Source organism: Chamaea fasciata, unplaced genomic scaffold, assembly GCF_029207755.1.
Source record: "Chamaea fasciata isolate MVZ Bird 193981 ecotype frontalis unplaced genomic scaffold, bChaFas1.0.hap1 SCAF_11, whole genome shotgun sequence".
Classification (NCBI taxonomy): Eukaryota; Metazoa; Chordata; class Aves; order Passeriformes; family Sylviidae; genus Chamaea; species Chamaea fasciata.
This window is the reverse complement of record NW_027094096.1, coordinates 10,327,436-10,354,157: the sequence shown is the minus strand read 5'-3', so window position 1 is coordinate 10,354,157 and position 26,722 is coordinate 10,327,436. Positions and strand designations below refer to the sequence as shown.

The window sequence follows — 26,722 nt, the reverse complement described above, 5'->3', positions numbered from 1 at the left end:
GACAGAGCATGCCAGAGGCTGCACAAGTGAGCAGAAGTAACAAGAGTATGTGGTGATCAAACACCATTCCTTCCATGACACCATCAGACCCAAATATCCTACCTGCAGAAATCAGTGGAGAGTGATTTGAAAGAACACCTTGATGAGTAAGGTATTGCAAAAGCTGAGTGATCCTCTCTTTATATCCTCTCTGATTCTTGCAGAGTCACAATGGTTTACATTAAACCATTCTCATATCTGCATCTCAGGGGCTTTCCCTGGTAATTCAAGAAGAATTTCTTTAAATATTGTTTTGTGGATTTTTTTTAGATAAACACAGTAGTCAGTTTCAGCTGTATTCCAATGATAAAGACATTCCTAGGGGAAGACTTGCCAACTTAGAGCCATGAATGTAGGTTTTCTGCAGTTGTTTCTAGACTAACACTGAGATAAATATGGGGCTTGTCTTTATCTTCTTGGGCTGAACTCACCATTGCTAGAAATCCCACATAGCTCAGGAATTCAGTGCCCAGGAAAATTTTAGTCTGATAATTTTTGGATAGACTAGAATTGTGTAAGACCCAGATGAATTATGACTATCCTATAGCAGAAAGGTCTGTCACTTTTACTCTTTTTTCTGCTGTGCATCACTCATACTTGAAGAGTCAACCGGTGTTCAGGCAAATGGGAACTTCTTACGACTTTATTCAAAAAATAGAATTCTAAAAGTGTCAATTTAAATTCATAGATATTAATAAGTCACTAAATAGCCCATTTTACACTGAAAAATTATACCACACACATTGTTCTGAATAAAGGAGATGATATTCTACAGACAAATAGATAATTTATTCTGTATTGTACCCCTGATAGGGGTGTTTTCACAGTCATTTCTTTGTGTCAAAATTGGTGGGGTTTTTTAGGCTATACCATAGTTCTAGGACAGTTACATACTTAGAATCAGCCTTTGTCAGTATGCGCAATCCAATAAATATAAGAAATATCCCTGAATGAGAGAGCTGAGACAAAGAATTAAATCCTTCAGTACCATTAAAAAATTGTAAATTTTTTTGTACTATGACACACAGTTTCTTGAAGATACTACCTCATGTTGACAACTTCCACTGACTTCAGATGAATTTATACATAAATCAATGTTCATGCACATGAGTATTTGAGTGTGCCCACGTGCACGTACACAGCCTTCAAGTATTTACTGCATTACAATTTGAAGATTTTTGCTTTATCTCCAGTTGCTTTAAGATGTCTTTCCTTTTTAAGAATTCACTTTTAAATCTAACGGCTTTTCCCCCTTATTTATTTCTTCTAGGATCCAGTGCTCTACTTCTGACAAACATTAAGCAGTTGCTAATCTCAGCAAGTTATATCCTTAATATCTATAAAGGTGTCTTCCTATTATTGTGAAGCAATCTTACTGGATTATATAAAGAAATCCAGTAGTTGAGAGCAATATTACTTTTTAAAGTACAAACATCTATTTCCTGACAGATGCCAGAAGAAGTAAGAAAAGGATATAGAAAATATATCATGAGCAGAGTCTGTCATTAGAAGACTTGAATCTATATTTTAATCTTACTCTGGGAAGAAAATTTGTGATTATAGTGTATATACAATAACTTAAGCAATGTAACTCTAATAATGTTAAGTGAGAGGTTGCTGATATGATGAGATGAGCAACCAGAGCTATTAGGGAAAATTCTATAACAAGTCAAAATGTTACCAACAGAGCATAGCTGTTTCTCTGTCTTCCAGAGATAATTTATATTGGTTGCGACTGCCAGTCCTTAAACACTCTCCATGTTCTCTGTGAGGCAGGATAACAATGAAACAGAAAAGATCTGGGTGATATGACAGCTGTAGCAAGACACAAGATTCCCACAAGAACAATCTTCAACCTTGTGGTTGAAATATTTTAACAGAACTACAATAGCTGATCAAGGAGGCCAGCAGTGCTCATGGGTACAGAGAGGATACTCAGGTTCTTTATATCATGACACAGCACCAAGGACTCACAAGCACACTGTAGCCAGCTTAGGGTTTAAATGAATTCCTGACCTTAAGTTATTACAACAACTAAGCTTCTTATATTATTTAACTTTTTTTGTTCCTTATACCCTGATGGTTCTTCATGCCTACTTGTTTTATGAACTATGTCATTATATACTCTGTAAATTATAATAAGTAGTTACATACCATGTAAGTATATAGTACAATTATTATAAAACACTTGGATTTGGGTGTATATAAAGTTTTGTATCATATAGAAGAGAAATGATTGAGAGATTGTTGTAAGAAAACATAAGAAAACGCACAGCTCTCTTGCATAATGCCTTGGCACCAAAATTTCCAAGTGAATGACGCAAGCATAGCAAAACAGCTTGGTCAGTTGCTTCCAAGTCCTTGTACTTAGTGAAAGGATCTGACAGTTAAGGACTCCAACATGAGCTTCATAAAAATAAAAAATGCAACTTATTTTTTTTCTACTGGAAAATAAAGTACTTTTTCGACAGAGGCATGATTAGAGAATCCATTACATAAATGGCATGACCATGTAGATGCCACACATAAGACTGGAAGATTAAAGTTCCAAAGAACAGAAAGCCTCCAATATTTGACTTTTATTATGTTTCTTAAGCTTCTCTGAAAAAGCTCTGCCTGTCTAAAGGTTGGGGCTGTTATGTTATTTCTAAAGACTTCATCAGGGCCAGAGTTCCACACCAGCTCTTACCCTAAAATAAATATGCAGCCTCAATCCACAGGCAAGAGCAGTTGCAGTGATTTCTGTGAAGTTGTGTCACGCTGTGTGTCAGAGGCTGCTCTAGATGGCCAGAGTGTACCCTTGTGGCCTTAGGAAACAATGAAGATTCACATGCCAAAAACATCACCTGAACAAGACAAGATCTTTGCAAAATCAAGTCTCGTGGAGTTATGCACATACCTAAATGCTCTGCAAGGTCCAGACATTTTGCATTCTTGTTTTGATACCATATTTTTGTTGGCTAGAGTGTTTATTAATTGTGGTTGCTTGCTTTATTACAAGAGTATGTGACAGTAGTCAGGCATGCCACTTGAAGAATCCACTGTGCCCATTAGAAAAACCATGCCAGTGTCATTACAAACTTCGCACAAGGTTTTAGTGGAGTATCCCAGGGCTGCACATTGGAAAGTGTGGCTCTTCTATATAGCTTACACTTTTAAAAAAAATTCCTTCCCTGGTTTGATGTTACCACAGAGCAGGCGCTGCCCCAGGGGAGCATACGAAGTTGACAGGAGCTGTGGCACAAAACAAAGCTGGATTTTGCTCCCCCACCCCAGACAAAGTGTCTCTGTGGCTGCACAGTCCTGTGGAGCTGTGTGTTTGAGATGCTTGTGTAGGAAGAAAAAGGCTTATCCTATAAATCATCTCAAGATGGGCTCTGAACTGTTCACATTCATTGATCAACATTTTTTCCCCTCTGTCAGTCAGCCATGAAGTAGGATTCTGCAGGAAGGAGGTGACAATATATTTCTGAAACTGCTCTGGTACCTCCCCTTTCCCATGCTGAGAGGCCAGGTATTGATGTGCTCTTAGCTCTGCCCTGCTTCTTGCATTACCCATAGGATTTGTCTGTTGTAACTACAGCTCCTTGCTTACAACAACTGGAGCTCTCTGTCCTTTGCAGGATCAAGAACTCTGGTCTCACACATAATTGGTGTGATGAATACCAATTTATTAAAGATTCAGAGGTAAAGTTGGCCCCAGAAGTGCATTGCACACTGTTAACTGCTTGTGAACACAGAAGGCTCTAAGCTCCCCTCAATGAACTCACATATAATTTTTGCATCATGTGCTCAGGGACAATTTGGCAATGTATAAATTGTGGTTGCAAGAAGCCGTTTTTACTTTATTTGCTTGAGTGATTTTTTTTATTAGTTTTTCAGACTTTTGGCATTATTACACCATGGAAGCATTTTATAGAGAAACACACAGCCATATTTCTGGGGCTTTGAATCTGCATTACTCCAATTAAAAATACAAAATCCAAAACCCCAGACAAAACAATGAATAAAAAACTCTTGCTTTGGGCTTCACTCATGGTAGATTTGGATAATCTTCACCGAAGAGCACAAAACCAAGTTCTGCCTCTGCTGTTGAAACACATGGGATTTGTTCTTGCACAACTAATAGTGTTTTACTGGGAGCTTGCTGGTTGACTTGCACAAGTGGGCACAAGATCTTTTTGCATCACTCCAGATTATATTTTAATTCAATGCTTTATTGGTACATGTAGAACAGGTAAAATGAATTTGTAAATTCTAGATAGAATAACAATTCTTTTACCTTTGAAATTCTACTTCCAGTCATCATGTTTGGGGTGTCCTCCCAGAAAAGTTGAGGGATGTTAGTACAAAATCAGCTTTCAATCATGCAACTGTTTGCAAGTGAAAGAGCCAAATATCATCCAGGAATCACAAAATACGTATGTGAGTGTGATTCAGACTGAAATAAAACCTTTCATTTGTCATCACAAGGGAAGAAAACTAAACAGTGCTAAATAGAGCCTCTATAAAGAAGGTTAACATTTTACCAGAGTACAGTTTCTGCTCAGGTACTTTAGGGCAGCTTGTTCACTCTTTCAGCCTTGTACTATTTCCTGTGGGTGCTGCCGTGAGAGCTTGTAACATTCAAGAACAGACCTATCAGACAGTTTTCATATGCTAAGTGCTACTTTCAATGCAATCATTGCTGCTTTTAACTTGTAACTGGGGTCTACAAAGAGCTAGAGACTTCATTCAGAAGAGCAGGGGAATAATGTTATGTATATATAAACAATATACGATTATCTTACATCTCTGTGCAAGTAAGAAATTTCTATTTGAATGGCAGTGATCACCTTCAGCATGGCCATTCATTTCTCAATACATTTCCTAATTAACTGGTTCTTCTAAACCTTAGAAATTAGACCTTTAGCTTAAGAAATAAAAGAAAACATTATTCAGCCCAAATATTTATTACATAGAGTACATATGAAGCAGTACAACTAAGCACTGATATATAAGTCTCAAGAAGATAATGCTCCAAAACAGAATGATTTTAGAAATTATAACCTTGCTGACAGAGGTTAATTTTTCTATTTAAAGGAAGTATTTTTTATTTTAGCATCTAAATTCATTTCAATCTTCCTAAGTTACAAGCAGCTGCTGACTGAGAATTAGACATAAGTAAGCATAGGCTAAAACTGGAACAAAATTTTAAACCTAGATTGCTTGATAGTTAAATAGCAGTAACACAGCCCAAACCAAAATGGACTATGCAAATGAAAATTTTGGTGCTGACAACCTATAGGGTTGGGGTTTTTTCCAAATTACACATTCAATGGTTATTTGTAAAACATGCCTGATTAAAAAAAAAAACAAAAATGTCCTTCACTGTAATGTAGTTATTTAGAAATCTTCATACTAATGAGCTTTTTGATTTTCTCAGCATCTCAGGAAGTAATTTTCACTTAACACATGCTTGAACTTTTACAACTTACATAAAACACCAAAAGAGGAAAATGCACAATTCTCCCAGCTGCACAAGTATAAAGCAAGAGTAGGGATGCTGGCTACACTACATGAGGGTAGGTGTTCCCAAGTACATCAGAAGAAATGTTATGTCTGATAAGCTTTGACTTTACCTTTGAATTCATTAAGGGTCAAAGCACAGCTCACAGAGGTTTAAGTGTTCAAAAGAGAGGCAGGGGAAACTGCCAGAAGGGAAGTGCCTTATTCCTGCAAAGAGGATGCTTTCCCCTGGGACCCTGAGAAGGGGGAGTCAGGAAAATGTTTTCTCTACATTCACTATCATAGGAAAGATTACTTTAATCCTTTAGAGTTTGAGAACGGAAGGGCTCTGTGTGTCTTCTCTCCAGTTGAATGCTCAGTAAGAGACTTCAGCTGAGATAAAGCTGACTCAAACTTTTTTTTTAATTGAAAATCATTTATTTCCCCAAGTACCAACATATCAACTTTACAAGGCAGGTTTAATCTGGTATATTAGATGTTGAATGTATCATAGTGTCATTTAACTATTAAAGCTAATCACAATCTTTTAATGAATTCTTCCATTATTTTAATCTCTTCTAGGGAGAGGGACTAATTTTTTATGTACTTTGTATTTATAGTTCCTGCTCCTTCTCTGAATTGCTCCTGATTCTGAAGTTAGCCGCATCACTTGTACCAGTCAACAAGAGGTGCTGCAAACTCCCTTCTTACATTTGCAAAGCTATACAGATAAAAGAGTAAATCTAATTCTGGTTACTAGGCTAAGTATCTTGCTGAAGGACCTGGTCCACTACCATGCATTAGCAGGAAAACACAAAGCAGCTACAGATGGTTTTATTTGCTGAATCAGATTTAATTAAACAAAAAAGAAGAACCAAATGTTCACTCTGTATCATGGACATTGACTAGGCATTCAGTGCTATGACTTCTGATTTTTACAGTGCACAGATCACCCTGAGAGGAGAGAATTCAGCTGGAGTAGAGGAACATCCCAAACCCAGAGTTAGGTTCTTTCATAAGCACCATTCCATGCTCTGCACAAACTTCCTCATGAAGAGAGCAGCACATGCCAGGGCACTGTCCTGGCTCAGTCCTTTGGAGAGGCTGCATCACACCTTGCTAGTGCTCAGGGGACTGTGTGCCACCAGCCTTTCACCTCCTGCCAAGTGCTTGTGGCTCAGAAAACAGAGCAGCGAGGAAAGGAAAGGTGTCTTTGGGCCACGAATGGCAGGAGTTGGTGTCTGCACCCAGGCCTGCAGTGCAGGCTGGCAGCAAAGAGCCATCACTCACTCTGAATCTGCAAATGCAACGATTTCTCCCCTGAGTTTAATTACATTGACTACATCTTTATTAGGGAGGTGTCTTCCCCTGCCTAAAGCCATAGCTCAAGAAAGATTTTTCCCATTGCAAAATCTAGGATTGAAAGCAGATAATGCTAAGTTCCCACCTTCACAAATCAAGATGATTAGCCATGAGATTTCTTGTTTCACTACCAAATAAGATAGTTACATGAAAACATTAACATGGGTAAGACTGATTACTTACCAATTAGTCTAACTGCATAAGCTGTGTGCAGAAACCATGGAAAACTGACAGTGGGTAATACAATGCAGGTGTATATGCTGGCAGACAAATTAAAGAAATTAGACCCTGATCTGCTGCAAATTCACTTCCTAGGAGCAAAACCACAAATTCCAGGTGATCACAGGGGAAACATGATTCTGCTACTGGACATTTAACAGTGTTAAAATGACATGATCATTTTGGGAATCTTTTTTATAGTGCTCTGATGCAACATCTGACTTTGTCTGTTAGACTTCAACATTTGAAAACTTATGCCAAGAAAGAAATAGAGCAGAATTATTTCTTAGCAAACCAAAGGAAGAGTTACTTAAAGGGTGAAGAACAACGCTTTGAATGGAAAAATGCTAAAAAATCCAAGGACAAGATAAACTGTTCCTGATGCTAACAAAAAACCCAACATACAAGTTTTTAGTTCTATAAGCAAGAAACCGTAAATTACACGTGCTGTCAAAGCATAAAAATTCATATTCAGGAGACTTAATAGAAATAATCATTCCTATACAAATAGAGTCATCACTAGACTCCATATTCCTGCCTTCTAGTAGCCACTCTGAACATCAAGGCCTGCTGATGCACTGCTTGCCCCTGTTGCCTGCACATCTTGTTGACTGCAAGGAGGCCAATGAAGAGTAACACTCTTCCATTTTGTTCAAAAGTACTGACTGCTACGTCTTCTGTGAAAGGGATCAAAGGTATATTATTTATGTAGCTTCACTGGTTAACAAAAATAGGGCATCTTCTCAATCTTTTTCACTTCTGGGCTCTTCTTCCTTTTTTTAATCTTTTCAGAGTAATGGACCTCTCCTGCAATCATTTCTCAAACCATTGTCACCTGACCCATCTTTTTCATCCTACCCTCAAGTACTACAACAATTTGCAACAATGCTACTGTTTTTTGAAATTATTGCTGTTAAGCAACAAATGCCTTCTACTACAGTAAATCACCTGTACAAGCAGTTTACATATAAGACTTCTGTTTTCCATTTCCAGTTTCTTCTCAACTTCTTCCTCTCCTGTGGGCCTATTCTCACAGTGCACTTTATGAGCTGGAAGCCTGATATTTGAACCAGCTATACTATTATAGCTGAATTGCAACAATGACATCACCCTCCTCCTGAAAGTGTTTAATGGTATTTAATTTTTCCCCTGTGTTCAAATTTCCTTTTAAAATGAACTCAAGAAATGAATGCAAGAATTAAGGTTTTTTGTTCAAGTGTATTGTCTTCAACTTCATTTTCAATTTGTTTTACAGAATGTATTTGCCAGCTGCTCTTTTATTGTTTTCATACCTCTCTATATCCAACTTTCTAAATACTTATTATTTGGCCCAAATTCTGCTCCCTAATGTGCATGATCGGAAGTCACAAGCATATCCAAGAGCTGGAATTGGCTCTAGCTATTCACCCACAGCCTGTCACATCTTTCAGTCATTTTTTTACCATATCCGTTTCATTTTTCTTAAATGATCTAAACCATTTTACTGAGGCAGCTTTTAACAGACAAGTGTGCATAACTAACAGCACATTCACTGAATTTAAAATTACCCAGATTTTATGTTTTAAAACTTCGAGTGAAGCAGGTTACTTTAATACAATACTCCTGACAATTGAACAGAACCCAGTTCTACTCACAAATTGCTGCAATTTTAAATATCACTTCAATTAGGAAGCCAGATCACACAAGTTATAGATTAAATTGGTTAGAAACCTGATAGGATACAATACTTATTTGCCAAGTATTATAGCAGATAGATGGTATTATTAAATTCCCCTCCTCTTACAGCTTTGCAACATATTTCCAAGCACTTCTAGCACCTCACTCCATATAAACAGATGGAAATCTTTTAGAAAAACATGGAGTTATATTGCCTGCCTATAACATAAGATACAGCTGCTAATTCAAGAAATGAAGCATTTTGAATCTTAATAACAAAGTATTTTTACTTTAACAAGAGAGGCAACACTTATGCACTTCACCATTGCTTTACCCTTTAGTTTAGAAGCTGACAACAACTAATTCAGAAAACAGCATTTAGAATTCGTTTTAATTTTTCACACACTGGGGTATTTTTGCTAAACTAGGGGTTAAGGGAGAAGATAGTCCTAAAGAAACATTTCATAGATCAGATGATTTGTTTATGCAATTAAAAATTTACAGCAGGCTTTCAGCAAAACCTACCATGTTGCAAAATGACTTTTACCAGCATTAAAAGCATTTTACCAGCACCAAGAGAAGAGTTCAACCTTGCTCTGAAGCAGCAGGTGCTAGCTGCTGCTAGTAGGTGTGGAAAAAAAGCCTAAGCAAAGTTAGTTAACACACTAATGTTAACTCCTCTTGAAAGTTCAGGCTCTTGCAGTAAGTTTTACACATGAAGTGGCTGTAAGGACTTAAGAATGAGTCAGTCACAGTGAATTACTGCTGCTGTCAAAACCATCCATCACTGTGTCTAAAGATTCCCATAGTTGGCTGCAAAACTTGTAGATACCTTGTAACACGAATGCTATTGCAGCTGTACTCAGTTATATCAACAGATGTTTTAGCAGAGACAGGATACTGAAAGAAAATAACCCAGCTGGCTTAACTTCAACATGCAGAAAAATGCTTGGACTCCTTAGAAATACTTAGAAGATAACATGACATTTGACACATCCATAATGGACATTACAGTGTAACAGAAGGGAATGGGGTTGTATTGACATTATTTGTTTCAGATAACAGGTGCTATGGGCAGAGGAGAAGCAGTAGATGTCATGCCCTGGCTTTAGTAAGGATTTTGAAATGGTTTGAAAATCATATGCAAAGAGCAGCTGTCAGCTGCTCTCTGTCAGGAGAGAAGGGTGTCTCAAAGACTGCACTGGCTTTGGTACCATTCACTCTATGGATGTTGGATGGTCAAAGTTAATTGAATTCTAGACAAGCAAAAAAAGGTAAACCCACAGATACAAGTCATTAGGTAAACAGTATTTTTCTTCTAAAAAAATAACAATATAGGATTGTGCATGTAGCTTAGCTATAAAACAGATCAGGGAATTGCAGCCAATTGCATGCCAAATTCCATAAAACAGTCACTTTACTCTGTTGATCTTGCATGTGTCACAGAGTAATAATTACCTCCACTGTGGCCACCAGACTATAAGAACGATCAGTTAGGCCAGGGGAAAGAAATTAAAAATATTAACACCTAGAAAATTCAGCACAAACTATGGCAGGAAAGGAAATCTTCCCATTCTCATAGAAGATAACTTTAGGGGCTTAGAGGTTTCAGCTGATGGAAATGACACCAAAGAAAATGAGGAAAAGGCAGTGTTCAGAAGTGCAGGAACCAGCAACTACTGCAGTGGCCTTTGCTGCAAGGCTTTACAGCAAGGGAACAGTGGCAGAGACAGTGGAGGCACAGCTAATCCCACTTTGGGAAAGGAGGGTGGTTCTTGCAGATCTAGAAATACATGTCCTATAGAGAGAACTAGTCCTCTTGTGTTTCTACTGCTGGACTGAAACTTAGACCTCCATTAGATATTTCTTGTTGTTTCCTCTCCAACTCTTTTGGAAGCTTGTTCCTTTGCTGCTTGAACTAAAAATTCTTTATGTTTTCTGCATCACCTTACAGAACATACTGTGCAATTGCTCATACATGGCATGAAATTAGCAGCACAGTTAGCTAAAAGACAGAGATCTGCAGAACTACAGATAGTGATAAACCGTCAGAGGGACTTCTCCTGTCCCATGTTGACTTCTGTCTGGGGTACAAAATATTTCAGATTTTGTCTTGTAGAGCTGCTCTGCAGAAGGGAAAGAATATAAGCTCTGCCCTTCAGACCAAGGAAGGAGTTAAAAAGACATGAGAAACATTTGTATGCTTTTAGTTGTTGCACCAGAATAAGTAATTCCATAGGAAATATTACCATGAGAGCATTACAACTAATTAGATGTAAAAGCTACAAAATTAATCTTATGTTAGATAAGTACACAATGGAAAATAAATGCTGTTCTTTACACCTGATAAAGAGTGTAGAGTTTTTATGGCAATTTGTACTATTTTCTTATATTAAGAAGAATAAATTAGAAAAAATTTTGATGGAAAACAGCACTTTGCTTGTCTTTCTTTTGTAAAACAAACCTTCACTTCACAAACTATTCTGTATATGTTGACAGTATACAGATTTCATCCCAAGATTTAAAAATTATTTTTAAATGTCTGCAATATCATCTGACTTATGGGATGGAAGCCACTTTCTTCCATATTGCAGGGAAATTGCATCCCACAACACAGGAAGCCCAGAAACTCATGACACCTCTCAGATGGTCAGTTTTTGGTTTTCAGACAATGTTTATACCCCATCCCAAATAGTCAAAAGCTTTCCTTGGAAGTTATCTCCATTACCACTTCACCTCTTGAAAATTTTCAGTGGCTTTTTAGTTCATGATGTATACCTGTTCAACTCTCAATTCATCTAAAGAAATAATTATGTTTTTGATATCTGCTCTGTTTAAATTGACAGCTCAAGACTATCTATTCTCACCAAGTATCTACATAATAAAAAACCCCTATCCTTCTCTATCAAAAGACCAGCTGCCTCATCCTCCTTCTGCAGAGATAAAACTGCCCTTGGCTCCAGTGACTGCAAGGCTTGTTTCTTTAAAGCATAGAAATTGTTTCTTAAATGAGATTGTATTACATTTCACTTCAGTCCTTATTTTGTCAGATGCTAAGATAACCCACAAATTTGGTCTTTAAAGATGCTAAGCAAACCCATGAATTTAGATTTTTTCTTTAAAGTGAGCACTGATCCCCATTACAACAGAATTATGACAGTAACAGGAGGTAATAAAATTATCTGCTTGACAACAATGCGGAAAGAGGAAAATGTAACTATTCCTCCCTCCCCATCTCTTCAGAAACCAGGTAAGGAAGAGACTGTGAACATGACTGTGGTACCAAGGATCATATACTCACTAATCAAAATTTTTTCATTAATAATTAATCATAATTAGTTAGTTGTTATTTTTCATTTAATAACACCTTGTACCTTCATTCATTAACATTGCAAACCTGTCCTGGATATTGTAGAAACTTGCTACAAGGAATCATTTGTCCTCCAAATGTGTAATGCAACAATAAGCATTATTAAACACACTTGTGATAGAATCTCTAAGAATTATTACACATTATGCAAAGATTTTTTTCCATCTATAAGAATGAGTTTAATAAAAAGTTATTAGCATAAGAAAGGCTGAATAATTGTTTGTTCTAGAAATATCACATTTATTCCAAAAGTTCTATTTACATCCTGTTTACATCAAATTCCACAATGATGCTTTGTTTGCTTCAATCTGGTTTGCATTTCTGAGCACTTGTCACTATCTGCAGGTAACTATTTTGGTTACATGAAAAGATATCAAACCTACATTAGCCAGCTTTTCAAACACAATTTCAATCCTTTAAGTTGCTAAAATCGTTGCAATGCTTTACCAGGATTTTAAAAGGAAGGAGGAAAGTGCATTATTAAAGATGTTTTCAGTGAAAACTTCAAGGGTGCCATGAAAGTATTTTAAGAACACACAGCCACCTGAACATTCTTTTGACTTACTGATGATTTCCTTCTTAGGACAAAGGGGCTAATCCACAGTAAGACTACTTTTCTGACAGACCCTATAGACAATTTTAGCCAGTCAAAACTACAGCTTAGAATGCTGCCAAAAGCCATGACTTGTAGCCTAGTGTAGGGTTCAGTAACAAGAGCCAATTAGGAAATCTGTCTTTTGCAACACTGGTTTCCATTCTCAAAATGTCACTTTCCATCATGGAATAAATGAGCCTACTGCAGCCCAGTCCAAGAATATTCTATGCTTTTCCATAAAAATGCCCTGGCCAACGCTCTAACACTGCTGCAGGAATTGATCCCTGTTGTTAAGCTTTTCAAGAACATTTGACCACCATCTATCAATGCAGTTATTGCTTCTAAATTAGTTACAGAAACTCTCATAATGGTTCTTGAAGGAAGTGAAAGAAAACTGGACTAGGAATGCACTCAGAATTGGCCTTGAATAGATGTAAATTTGTCTCAGCTTTGGTTGAGTTGAGCTTCAGACTACAGATCATCCTGAGGAACAAGAATTTATTTAGGACTAAATTTTTACCCTTTTTTATAAAGCCAAGCCAAGTAACAATGCGAACCATATTAGAGTATACTTACACCTGCAACAGTCAAGACAAGAGCAGCTCAAACACACCCTTGGGCACTCAGCCCAATAGACTTGTCAAAAACTACCACACTACCTTCACATCATCCTACCCATGGTACTGGTGCTGCCCTTCTGGGTTTGTCCAGGAAAGGATAAAGCTTTCCCTGCTCAGCAGTGCAAGCTGAGCACAATGCAGGCATTGGCACGGAGTCATCCAGCTGGTACAGAACTCCAGAAGCCAGAGAAGCCCTTGAGCCCCAAAAAAAGCCCTGCCTCACACTGAACCTTTTCCCCAGCCACAGCCTGAGGTACCAAGGACTGTCCCTAATACATGCAGCAGAAGGTATCACAGCCAGCCCTTAGGAATAGGACAAGCAGGGGCAGCAGCAGTCACAACTGGGCCTGGCAATTCCATTCCTGCCCAGCCCTGGGCTTCACCTTGCAGATACCACAGAAAAAAGGGAGCAAACCCTGCCAGGCTCCAGAGCACTCGCTAACACCACCCTGCTGAGAAGGGGCAGCTGGGCCCACACCAGCTTTCCAGGCAAGTCAGTTTAAATCCCCCCTTAAAAAAACATGAACTAAGACTGTTCTGTAGTCTCTATGACCATCCCACACATAGCTATTAAATAACACAGCTAAGTTAGTCACAAATTAAACCAGAGCATATGATTCCTGCTGGGTAGACTACAATAATTTTAGTGAAAAAAGTATATATTTTTAGTGGAAGCTGACAATGAGGATGTGTTGAATTACCAGGATTTAATGGGTTTTCAGAGGAATCTAGTCAGTTTTGAAATATGTTCTCAGATTTTACTATGGAGACAGTTCAACCTTGACAGATCCCAAGATAATGATCTTTTAAGGGCATTATGTACTTAGCTGACACAAATAGCATATTTTAATTACAGTTAATAAGAGTCAGATTTTGTTTTGAATTCCATGATGTCAAACCTGGCATGCTCCTTTAAGGACAAAGAGCACAATAGTTTTGTTGTTGTTTTTTTTTTTTTTCCTGTAACTCATCTAGACTTCTTTTTAGCTCATGTCAGTTTGACCTTGAAGAGAACATGGTGTCCTTTGAGGTCTTTTTTTAAAGAAAAAGTCACACTCAGGGCCAACAATTCTTTCCCTAAAGAGACCTCTGTATCTTTAGCTGGTGAAAGCTGCTGCTCTACCATGCACCAAGAGGCAGTATTCCTTATCCTCTTTGTTTACAAAAGAATACAGCTACAACTGAGCTCTGATTCCAGAAGTACTCACCACCAGTATGGGAAGCTTTTGTACCAGTCTTAGAAGTCTCTGAGATAGGGTGTTAAACATACAGCAGAGCTATACAAGCTTATATAAAGTCTGAGCTCTTAGTTATTTAGATAGGATAAGAAACAAGGCTCCTGCAAGTTACTAGACAATGTGAATAGCCCAATTGATTTCAGTAAGCATATTTATATATCACCCATTATTAAAGTGTCTGTGAATTTGGGCTATTACCCTATCAATTGTAACTATGTCAGTTAATTTATTACATTTGCCTGCATGTAACATCTGGTGTTTTTTACTGATATCACAAGCTGTCCTTCAGATTCCATCATCCTGTAATAGTTTTGCAGTCAGCTGTAAATATGCCAGCAGCCTTACTAGGATTTCACTAGATAGTTCAGTGGAATTAAGCAAACAAGGCTGATAACAACAGAGATATTTTCCTACTATTACTGTTCTAATGGATTGGCTACAAGGAGGCATTTAGAAAATCCACAAGACTAAGTTTTTCCTTCATGCAGTGCCAGTCAACTGCTTGTGGACAATAATTTCTTCGCCTGATCCATAAAGCATGATTACAAAATTCATCAAGCTCAATAGGGATATACATCTAAGAAGGATTTATATTGCCAAATAATCCTGCTGGCAGCTACTTTGTCACAGAGTGTAAGGCAAAAAGAGACTGTTAAGATAGTATTGTCTGGCCTCCTGCATAACACAGGCCAGTGAACCTCACCCAATAATTTATGCTTCAAGACCATAAGTTGCTTTTGAGGTACAGCATCTTTTAGAAAGATCTTCACTCATACACTAAGTGGGGGTGAAATTATTACATGTCTAGGTAAGTTGTTCCAGTGATAAATAACCCTTACTGATAATAGACTGCCTTATCTCTGGTCTGAATTTACATAGGTTCACTTTTCACTATTAGATTCTTCTGTCTTTTCCAGCTGCATATAAGAGCTCTCTATAATTTTTCCCTACAAAGACAGTTGACCACTGTTAAGTAACATCTTAACCTTTACTTGGAGAAGTTAATGGACCAAGTAGACATCTTTCAAGACACAGCATGTCCTTATAGCCTAATTAATTTTGTAGTTCTCTGTATTTGCACTTATTTTAATGCATCCTTTCTGAAACTTTGCACCAAAAGGGCTACATAATTTCTGTACCACCAAGATTCTTTCTTACTTTTGTACTTAGCGAGCAAACCCTCAGAACTCCTTGCCCTCATGAAACCAGGAAAAATTACTTGTAGAGAAGCTTTATAACAGAGTAATTTAAAACACATAGGGAATTAAAGATGCCGATAGAAATCTTAGAACATAATTCCCACTGACAAGATGAAAATACCTGATGGAGTATGAGTCTCAAACTGAATATGACTCAGGATTAGGTTTGTTATCAAGCACAAAAATTTTCTTGTAATTACCATTAAGTTAACAGAAGAAAGACCAAGTATTTTTAGAATTTCCAATTTTATCTCAACTTTATATTTGGGTGTGTCATTTTTAGCTTCAGGCTGCATTTTAAGTCTGAGAACCTTAGAAAAATCTCCTTAAAAACAAACTCACAAATTTTGCCATTTTTTAATCCACCCTTACAAAGTCAGTTTTGAGAGAAGTTGTTTGCCAGTAAAGTCTGTATTGTTGGAAAATAAATAAATATAAACAAGTAATTAGTTCTACTTGATGCTGTTTAGAAGTGGCATACAGTTAAATGAGCCCTAAAACTTCTGAAAGCCTTTGCGTGGGAACAAGCACTCTAAAGAGCACCCACTAACCCATTCCTTTGCTTGAGCCAGGATTTCTTCTGTTTCTATGTCAAATTGTCTCCCAGGAAACTGAAGAAAGCAGTCCATTCGCAACTCCCCACAGATTTGTGTACCCTACTTTTCACTTCTTCTCTCTAGTTCTGTTGGGAAGCTCACTGATTTCCCTTGAGCTGTTCATACACAGTGTGTGCCTATACTTGCAGTTATTTATATACACACATACATGGGGATGTATTCCAGCTGAACAGGCTTTTGCTTTTTTAAATACAGAAAGTTTTCCTTTGGCCTGTGCATCAGTCCACTGCATAGGCCAAGCCAGTTATTACACACAGCAACACTGCAGGAGGCTCAGGGACTACTGAAAATTAGTTGCATGCGTAAATCATTTCACACAAGTAGGGAGACAGATCACCTCGAATTTTATAAAACATTTATTCTCTCTGACTAACAACTACTTGAAACTGAGCTCTTTTTCCCAAGTGTAAGTGTAACTTACACTTCAGGATCCAAGGTGGCTGCACTACATTTGAGGAAAAAAAACCCCAACAACTAACACTAGAGAATCACTGAAGACAAACTAAAGCTATTTGACAGATAAGACTGAATACCTTGGCTATCCAGATTCCTATTATACATTGAACAACTCTGTCTTTTTACCTGCTTTACAGCCTTCATATGTGCCAGATGCATGACCACCCAAGATGGTTGCTTCTCTTATCAATAAGGCAATTACTAGAGCAAATGGGGTTAGGGGATTTCTGTTCTAAAACTGAAACAATACTTGATCAAGATCCAGGGCAACTAAGTTCAGGGCTGTCATTAAAAATCTGGATGACTTAATTACTAGCATTTACAGTTAGAAGCTAGGCACTCTGTGAAGATGGTTTAATGAAACCCATGCCTCAGGCACCAGAGTTGGCAAGGCACTTCATATTTAATGCATTGCACAACTATCACAGATTTTGGGTTTCTGCTTTGTACAGAGGACTGAGAGATACAGAGCAAAGACCTGCTCTAGTAGTTGCCTCTGCCTTTCTCAAATACCGTTTCAGCAGTGCTACTGGCAGACCATTAGACATCTAGGTGAGGCTGTGATAGACCAGAACAAAAGAGACCTCATCCTCCTCCGCTGCTGAGCAGGCCCTCTCAGTTCTGGATGTAGAAACAACAGCATAAAAGTTACCCTGAAGGCCAGCACAGCACTAGGAGCTGTGGTAACAGCTAAATTATCAGCTGTTAGAGGTCTCCTTTGCATTATCTTTCTGCTATATTGTTCATTTCTCCCCTGCAGTTTTGAGCTTCATTTAAGACTCACATTTCTTGGTATCTTATTTGTTCATGCTCAAAAAAAGAAAAAAAACAACACTAATGAATGGAGCCACATAAACCTCAATTTCCACATATGTTTTAAAATAAAAGGACCAAACTCATCAGTAAAATCTTGTTCTTGTGACTAGAAGAGACCCATGCCTGTTAGCAAGAGCAAATTTGTTCCTTGGTTGCTTCCTCCAAAACTTCCGTAAAATTTCTTTCTAACAAAGAGTTTGCCTCGTTAACATGTGAGAAGCTACATGGAAGCACCTAGGAAGACACATTGTTATGCTAAGCTGGAAAAAATTAAGTCACTTTTAGAATTTTCTCATGCTATAAATAATTAAGGCTTTACCTTAAAAAATGCTTCCTCCAGATGCAATGGGGAAACCACCAGCAATCTGACTCATTACTATGAGTTATAAATCACAGATTAAGTTCTGATGAAAGGAGCCATGGAACAACCCACACACCTGAGAGATATTTGATTGCATAAACAGCCATAACATTAGTAATTCCCTTCAACTTGATCAACTGAATAAGATCACCGCTTTTCTGAATCACCATATTATACTCATGTGGTTAAATAATGAAAGCACCATTAGAACCAAAGAATTATTTAGATTGGAAAAGATCTTAGGATCATCAAGTCTAACTGTTAACATAGAACTGCCAAGTCTAAATCCAAAGTAGAAATACACATGATACTCGCTTTTAGATAGGAAGACACCTTGAATATTCTCTGACTTACATTTACTCACAGCTTTGCAGGTTCTCTAGGACAGGTCTCCTTTGTTCTGGAAATAATTACTTGGTTCTCAGGCCACAACTGCTACCCTCTCTAAAAGAGAAAAAAAGATGTCTTAATAATGGAGATTTTTAGCTTATTACATATAAGAGAAGCACATATATCATATCATTCTTCTAAACTACATTGCAAAACCTTCCCAGCCCTCCTCACCTCCAAGACACCCATGTTGGCTGCACTCCTACTCCAAGCCAAAAGCAGGCACAGGTACTCCCAGGGCTCCTTTTGTGTCATGCCTGGGTGAAGGGAGCACTCCCAGAACAGCTGAACCTCGTCACCCTTAACGAGCCTAAGGCCAGGGCTCCAAAGTGGACACAGGTGCTGAGGTTGGCACTTTTATCGCAGCTGGGTGTGGTTCATTTCAGCGACAAACTGTGGATGCACTTAAAGAAACGTTGCACTTGATGCAAAAGCTTTTCACTTCTTCACAGCCTAAGCTGACACTGATACTTTCAGTTATACTTGAGAGACTTTCTTGGGGAGGAACGTTTCACAGGTGTAACATTTTACACTGTAATTCAGCAGGGTGGCATGACTCATTTGATAATTAGTGAGAGGTCTTTTAGCAGGTCCAAACAAGGCCCCAGGAAGCTAATACCTTCCAAGAAACTTCTTATTCACCTCCTAAGGATTATATACCAGAATGAGGAGTGGCAACCATGAGCAGAAACACCTGGCAATTGCCATTTGGCTCTGTGGAGCCAAATTAGAGACATAAACCATTAAAGTTAATTTCATTAGATTTTGCTGTTCAGAAAAGAATTACATGGGAAAAAGAACTGGAGTAAGAAGAGGCAAATCATAAAAATTATACTATATGCACTTTCCAGGTATACTTTGGATATTCATATAGTCATATGCAGAAGTTAAGAAATCATTGTAATATGCATGTGTTTCTAGTAGGTGCTGGTTAAACTATTAGCAGTTTTAAGAGAAGGATACTTCAAGTCATTACTTCTATAGCACTCTTCATCAATGTTCAGCTCCAGTATGATTGTGCAAGGAACTAACTAAGGAACCTGTTGTAAAACATCCAGTGTCAAGGAAAAGGGGAAAAAAAACCCCCAAATCTGTGTAAAAGGTATGCAAGCAGCTAAGGACTGTTCCAGCAAAGCTCACTAGGTTCATATTGCCTTGTTCTTGTTCTTTCAATTACAGTTTCTGTCACCCTGCAGGGCCACTGTCATGGGTAGAGCATACAGTGAGAGATCAATCCTGGACTTAGGAGGATAGAAACACACTCTTCCTCATTTCAGGATGGGCCAATTCTGATGTATTCCACCTCAGGTTTGCGATGAAGCAATCCAGATTGGTTTAGTTTCTGCCATCTGCTGAAGGCTCAATATTATAGAGTCAGCATTTGCAGGAAGAGGTAATAGCCTTGATTAAAAGAACAGAAGAAAAAAAAAAAAAAAAAAAAAAGGAAAGCTGGGAAAAGCAGGGTAGATAGCAGGCACTCAGCCCGTCAGCCCATGGTAGGTCATGCAGAACACAATGTCATACATGAAGACAGGGTGAGTGCCTGGAAGTATATCTTTTTCCAAGAATATCAATCTAATAAAAACTATTAATGCTGCCCACAGATCCTGCCTGTCTTATACTCTTAGACTATCCTGGCTTCAGAAAAGATCTTACAAACATCTGGGAGCCACTGCTGGCAGGGACGGGCGAGTTCCAGCAATGCTGCTCCCTGCCAGGCCACCCTCTCATTTCCCAGCCAAAAATAAAAAGATGTGCTCCCTAGAAGAGTACTCTGAAGGGAAGCTGGCCATCATGTTTACCACAATTAAAGAGCAGGCTTGTAAAAAATATGCTCTGGGATTATAAAAGAACAACCTTGCTACTTCTGTCTCTAGTTCAAAGATGCCAATCCTGCCTCCCTTTGCTGGAATGAGGCTGATTTAGACCACAAGATACTGATTGTTACAGAAAAATTGCCAACTTCAGGACAAAGGGAGAACAAACTACTGTTTTTAAAGAGGCAGGTAGAGCTTTGAGAGAAATGAATCAACCTTTCTCATTCACCCCTTGACCTTTTACAGTATGTGAAAAGTCAGTCAATTAAAGAAAAGAAAAACTTTAAAAGCAAGAAAAATACCTCAAACAACCACAACCATTTTTTTCTTCTTCTTTTTTTTTTTTTTTTTTTTTCTTTTTTACTAAACACCACAGCTGCATTTACTAAAATTGTAGTTGAGACCACTAGAAAATTGCTAGGGTGATAAAACAGCTTGTATCATAACCACCATTTTCATTCTGCTCTGGGGTTTAAAAATGCATCTGATTTACTCTCTACCTTTTCTTGTCTGAAAAATGTAGCTATACAACCCTTAGTGGTTAAAACTCTGGCTGAGTCATTCTGCTTTGCCACAGCTGACTTATCCTTCAGAAAGCTCCCACCATGCTGTCTGGAGAATGACTGGACATGCTTTGGCTTCTGCAAAACCATTCCATGGAAGGAGACCACGTATATCCCCAAAGCTTGAAACTGTCCAGGGAGTTCTTTGGAAGCTAGAGATGAGAAAGGACTATGAAATGTGTGCAAGGAGTGTTTAGACACAGTAACAGGAAATGCAGAAAAGTATTCGCCAGCTGTTAGATTCTTCACATCAGAGAGTGATCTGAACAATAGGCTGCTTCCTGCACACCTCAGCTTCTCAATTCCAGGCTGTCATTGAGAGAGGATTCACTGGCTGATTCTTCATATGGGAAGGAAGAATAGATGCAAGAGAGCAAGACTGGGAGAAGTTAAGACAAGGTCACGGGAGAGTGCAAAAAGGTTTGGAGAAAGATGGAGAGGTGCAAAGTCTGCCAAATAAACCCACTATAACAAGACTACTTTTAATTGTGTTCCACTTCTGCTCACCAATGCTGCCTGGTCATGCCATGCAAATCCAGTAGAGCCCATTACTTCCCATTTGTCAACACAAGATATAAAATTGCCAGTGATGTGGGAATTTTGCCCCAACAGACTCTGCAGGTTTTCACTGTGTGTGCCACCCAAGAATGTAGATCCTGCTTTTCTCCCACGAGTAGGAATTTCTCCCTTCCCCAGCATTTTTTACCAGTCTGTCCCAAAACTCAGTATCCCCCTTATTAACTTTTTGCCTCTAATTGGTTTATCACGGGAGAAGATGCTAAACAGGTGGTGAAAGTACTCAGGCAAAAGAAAACAACCAAACCAAACCAAATATTTATTTAAAACAGCCCTATGGTAAAGTCTGCGCTTTGGCTTTCACATCCCCAGAGTAATCATAGCAGATCTTACTGAAAGTAGAAGTTCAGACGTGACACAGTCTTAAATAATCAGAAACAAAAAAATTCAGCAGGCTGTGTCCTCAGCTCATAAAAACACTACATCAAATGTAACAAATTTACTACAGCCCTCAAGGGTGCATAGTAAAAAGGTATATTTTTTACTCTGCAAGACCTATCCCAAGTCTATTTGATTTCACTTGGGAGTCTGGATTTCACTGGATTTAAGTGACTACCTTCTGATCTGTGCTCAGTGAAAGAAGGAGTTAGAGCCTGTGCAAAAGAACAAGCCAGGTGTATTTATTTAGTAGCATGTTCTCACTGCATAGCAGGATCTTAGAGTGCACATGGGTAGACACTTCGTGGCTGGGTAAAGCTGCTCTCAGCAGGTGGATGTAGCTGATTCCAGGGGCTCCCGGCAGGTAAAATTCATGTAACACAGGAAAAGAAAGAAACCCTGGACTCTGTGCTGGCACAGCAGTGTAGCAGCACTAATGGCCAGGGTTTAAATGCAATTTAAACACAGCATCTTCTCCCAGGCCAAAATTGTGCAAAAGTGACTCGGAGAAATTTTTCACTTCATGACTTCCCCTTGAACAATAAAGAGAAAGAATCTATGATCACAAAGAACTGTTTCAAAATACTGATAATGCCTAAAACATCTGTCATCTCCAAACACAAAGCTCAACCTTTATCACAGCATAACTCTGCAGATCCTTTGCTAGCATAAAAATCAGAAGATGAGGTAAATTATTTTCCTAAGTAAACTTTTACCAACACTGGTAAATCACCAGTATTTTATCACCAGTATTTTCGTTTCCAAGTGCAGGCAGAACCTGTGGTTATGTTGGATATTTTGTGGCTAACCCTGGTAAATGCTGCAGTTCTAATAGCAGGTTCCATAAGCAGCACTCACAATTCTGAAAGAGTTTTCCCAAATATTTTTCTAACAGCACCTTTTTTATCCTGAAGTGCTCAGGTGACTGCAAGAACACTTTGCCTTTAGCTCCATGGTGTAAGTCCTGGTCAATGGCTGAGAGGAAAAGTGCAGGGGATGCTTTCACTCCCAGGTAACCAACCTTGCCTGGGAAGGGCTTCTCTGTCACGCTCAGATTTTTGCCCAGGATTTTGAAAACTCTCAGAGTATGCAAGTTGAAACATAAAAATCTCATACTATTTAAAATAAACAAAACAAAATAGAGCTGTTGTTTTCTACTCCAGATGTGCATTAGGCTATCAGATATGAGCCCATAAGATATAACAAGAGCCCTACCTGCAGTCTCTTATTACAATCTAAAGATTGTATTGTCATGACAATGTGAAGGCAGCACATTTGGTTAGACACAAAATCTTAATGCTATCATTTCTTGATTTTTGAGTGCATAACAATGCATTGAAATTTTCTTAATGCAGAATTTTTAGTTAGCATCTTTTTAAGCCTCAGTAGTCTGTGAATATAAAGTCATTCAAGCATAAAATTGATAATATTTTAGATTCTTTGAATTTATAAATATTCAGGCTTACATAGGGAAAGAAAACACTAGGTCCTCCATTTTTCTCTTCCCTCACGTACTCTTCAAAATAATTTATTAACAGCACATATAAGAATGGGCATTTATAATAGAAAAAACCTCAGCCTTGATAAAAGATAAGTGTAGCATAAGAAGAAACATCCAGTTAGTGCCTAAGGAACTGAATAGTTTCATCTACCATAAAGATTTTTCAGGAAAAACCTAACTCTACTTTCTTTGTTGTGGTTCATATTCAGTTTTGTTCCTGTGAGCCAGGTGGTACATAAAGATACATGAAGATGTGAAAATCAGATTTTTCAGATAAGCCACAAAACAATAGAAATTAGGGCTCTGGTAGATGGATTATCACAAACCCAGAAAAAAGACTACTAAAAAAAAAGATTCAGAACTAAACTGCTGATTATCTTTCAGATATGATGCCAGGGTAATATTGGTACTCAACTAACCTCTGGAGCTCAGGAATCCTTCTGTACTCTGGGATCAATCAGCTCCAGTGCAATGAAAAGCAAGCTGTGGAAGGCATCCAAGGCAGGCCTCAGTTGTTGTAGAGTTTGCTTGAACCAGATTTCAGCTCTGTGCCCATTGTCTTTATGCAGCTTTTATGAAAATTTGGCTGTGATATCAAATCCATCCCAACATTTAATCTGTGGGGATTGAGTGCATCCTAAAGCTGAAGCAAACAGGTGTAATGCCACCATTTCTCAGAAATTGAGACTTCGGCTTTGTAGCTTCACTTTTGCAGAGCAGGTTTAACAAAACTGCTGAGAGGAAGTGTAAGGAAATGCAGTTCTTCACCATCCTTACACAAACACATATCTATCACAATTATATATGTATATATAAATATATATACAACTTCATTTCTGAGCCTGACATAAGCTAAGAAAACTTCAGTTTCTGAAGCAAGTCAGTATCCAGTCATTCATAAATAGCAATGACCACACTAAACTGCCTGGAAAAGATTCCAGAGCAGCAAACCTTCTCCTACCCTCAGGTTTTTTTGGTCAAACTTGGATTGCTGGGATTTAGGCACTGGTTCTGTTTCACCAACTAAAATTTCTGATGGTCAGGCTACATATTGCTGAAGACTGAAAATTAAATAAGAAAACGTCTCCCAGTTTTTGTTAACTGTGACAAAATTTCAGTACAATAGTAACCAAAAATAAACTCACTTGACAAATATCTCACTTTCGTCATTTCCATTTGTATTTTTGATATTTCTGAGTCATTTAGTAGGTGTTAGACTAACAGTGATCTGGAAGATTTGGAGGAAGTAAACTCTCCTGTGATCCATGCAGTAAATGTCACTTCATGTAATTTTTCTCTCTTTTTTTTTTATTTAATGTGCTATGTTCACCTTTAACAGAAAAATAATAAAACTCAAAGACTGCTTATCTACTTTGTGAAGGCACACAAAACTGATCACTATTTTAAAATCCTTATGTAGCTTTGTATTTTTCTTAAAAAGCTTAAATGCCTTGCTGTTAATATTTGAAACTACTCAGCCCAAAGTAATTTTAAATTTAACAGATGGAACTCTTTATTTAATAGCAAAACCCAACATGATTAATCTTGGATTTAAATGCTATTTAACTCCAAAGTGTTCAAAATGCTGAAGTCAAATATTGTAACCATAGCTAATCTCAAAACAAATGAGAACATTGCAACATGGTTCAAGCCAGAGGGAAGCTGAATGTTAAACAACATCTGGGAGCAGAACAGTCATTTAAAGAAGCAGTTTTACTAAACGAGGCAAGATAAACAAATACATTCTTCTGTAACAGAATAACTGAGTTCTACACAGTACCTGATGTGTAAAATACTGTAAGTGAGGGGCAAGAGACTAAATCCCCTTCAGAGCTGTGATCTACAGTCAAATACAAAAGTTGAAATTAGAATTAATATTTCTTTCAAGTTCTTGAAGTCATCTTAGTGCATCATGGGCCACATAAGCTGCAATACTCTCTCTAAAAGTGTCTAAAAGCAGAATGAAGAATTGTTAGCGACACATGTTTTTTTCTTTTGCACAGCCTGGATGGAAATAGATGTGCCTCCTTTTTTTCCCGATGGAAAACGTTATTGCTACAAAATACCAATAAACCCTACTGAAACAGAAATATTGCTCAGGAAATCATTACTTTACAGTCAATCACCAAAAATTTTCGTTTAAAATTGCAGGAAGATCAAACTGATACCTGCTGGGCAGGAGAGCAGGCAGACTTAGACAAGTGTGTACGTGCCGTAACTCTTCCTGAATTTCTCAAGTAAAGTTTGAGCTGTTATTTGAGGTCCAAGCACTTCTTATTCATTTGGAAAGTATCAGGTAAGTCAATTCCAATGAATCAATAAAACTAATTCCAGAACAGGGAGCAAATCAAAAAGACCAGAAAGGATCAAGGACCCTTAAATCAAAGTATTTTAGACAAAAAGAAAAGTACACATATTCATATTAATACATTACCATTCTGGAAAAAGCATTGTTATTAAGATGGTGCATGCTGTTATAACTATCATTGGCAGAAACCTTCAGGCTGTGCCATTTAATTTTATTTTTTACTGTACCAGATGGGATGTTGGTATCACTGTCTAGTTCTTTCCTTCTCTCATATCTTGACAGTATCTTTAGATATCACAAATGTTTAAAATACTATTATCAGGAGGAAATGGGATTGAATATAACAAATTTCTTGTCCTCCCACCTCAAAGAACAAAATTTCTCTGGAAAGAAAAGTAGAGGGGTGATACATAATGAGAAAGGTGACAGAAATCAAGGGAAGATAAACCAGAGGAAAAATAAGCAGGCGGAGAACATGTAGAAAAAAAACAGGGATTGATTAACAAAAGTGGTCTCACTAGACAGCTGTCAGATTTTAATACAATACTGATTGTGAAGTTCCAGTAGATATCAGAGCCCTTGTAGGCAATCTCCTTCATCTTGAAACACCGACAATCCTGTGTCCAGGGCTACTGGAAACTCAGAGCTTCACCTGCACTAGGCACAATGCTCCATCTCACCACAAAACACTCCCTGTGTGTTGCTCCAAAATCCCCACAGGGTGCTGGACAAAAACCCAGTGAATGTCTTCAGTAGATAGTTGAGAAAAATCACGTCCATTCCTTCAAAAGAGTATCGTGTTTTGAAAGATTTCTTCCTTCAAGGAGGGGCCAAAAACTTAGAAATGTGGCTTTTTCTCCTTTATTGACAAGGAATTCCAGGATAAAAGGGGATTGTTTTGGAAGAACAATAATGAATTTTCTCTTCCCGCTGAAAGGATCTTGGGAATTTCACAGTAATAAAATTGACCTGAACAAAGCCTAGGCTGACAGAGAGAATTCAAGCTCCCAGAAATTTTTTCCTCCCTTAGCTGGCTGCTTCAATGGCAGTGAGACTGCAGGGTACTCAGCATCCTCATCTCCCTGTAAGATATTCACAGGAAAAGAGCTTCTCAGTTTCATTTTCTCTCTTCAGGCAAAGTTTTCCTGAGGGGA

General features: G+C 38.0%; 1 long non-coding RNA gene across 1 annotated transcript in view; it reads right to left on the bottom strand.

Annotated features, from left to right (window-relative positions):
* LOC136295010 (uncharacterized) overlaps positions 1-18,672 on the bottom strand; it is a 91,960-nt gene extending 73,288 nt beyond the window's left edge. Inside the window, exons 1-2 of the long non-coding RNA XR_010722584.1 lie at positions 18,600-18,672; positions 18,390-18,479 (exon numbers count right to left, since the gene is read on the bottom strand). This is a non-coding gene — a long non-coding RNA (uncharacterized lncRNA). The remainder of the gene's footprint in view (positions 1-18,389; positions 18,480-18,599) is intronic.
* Positions 18,673-26,722: the final 8,050 nt, after the last annotated feature.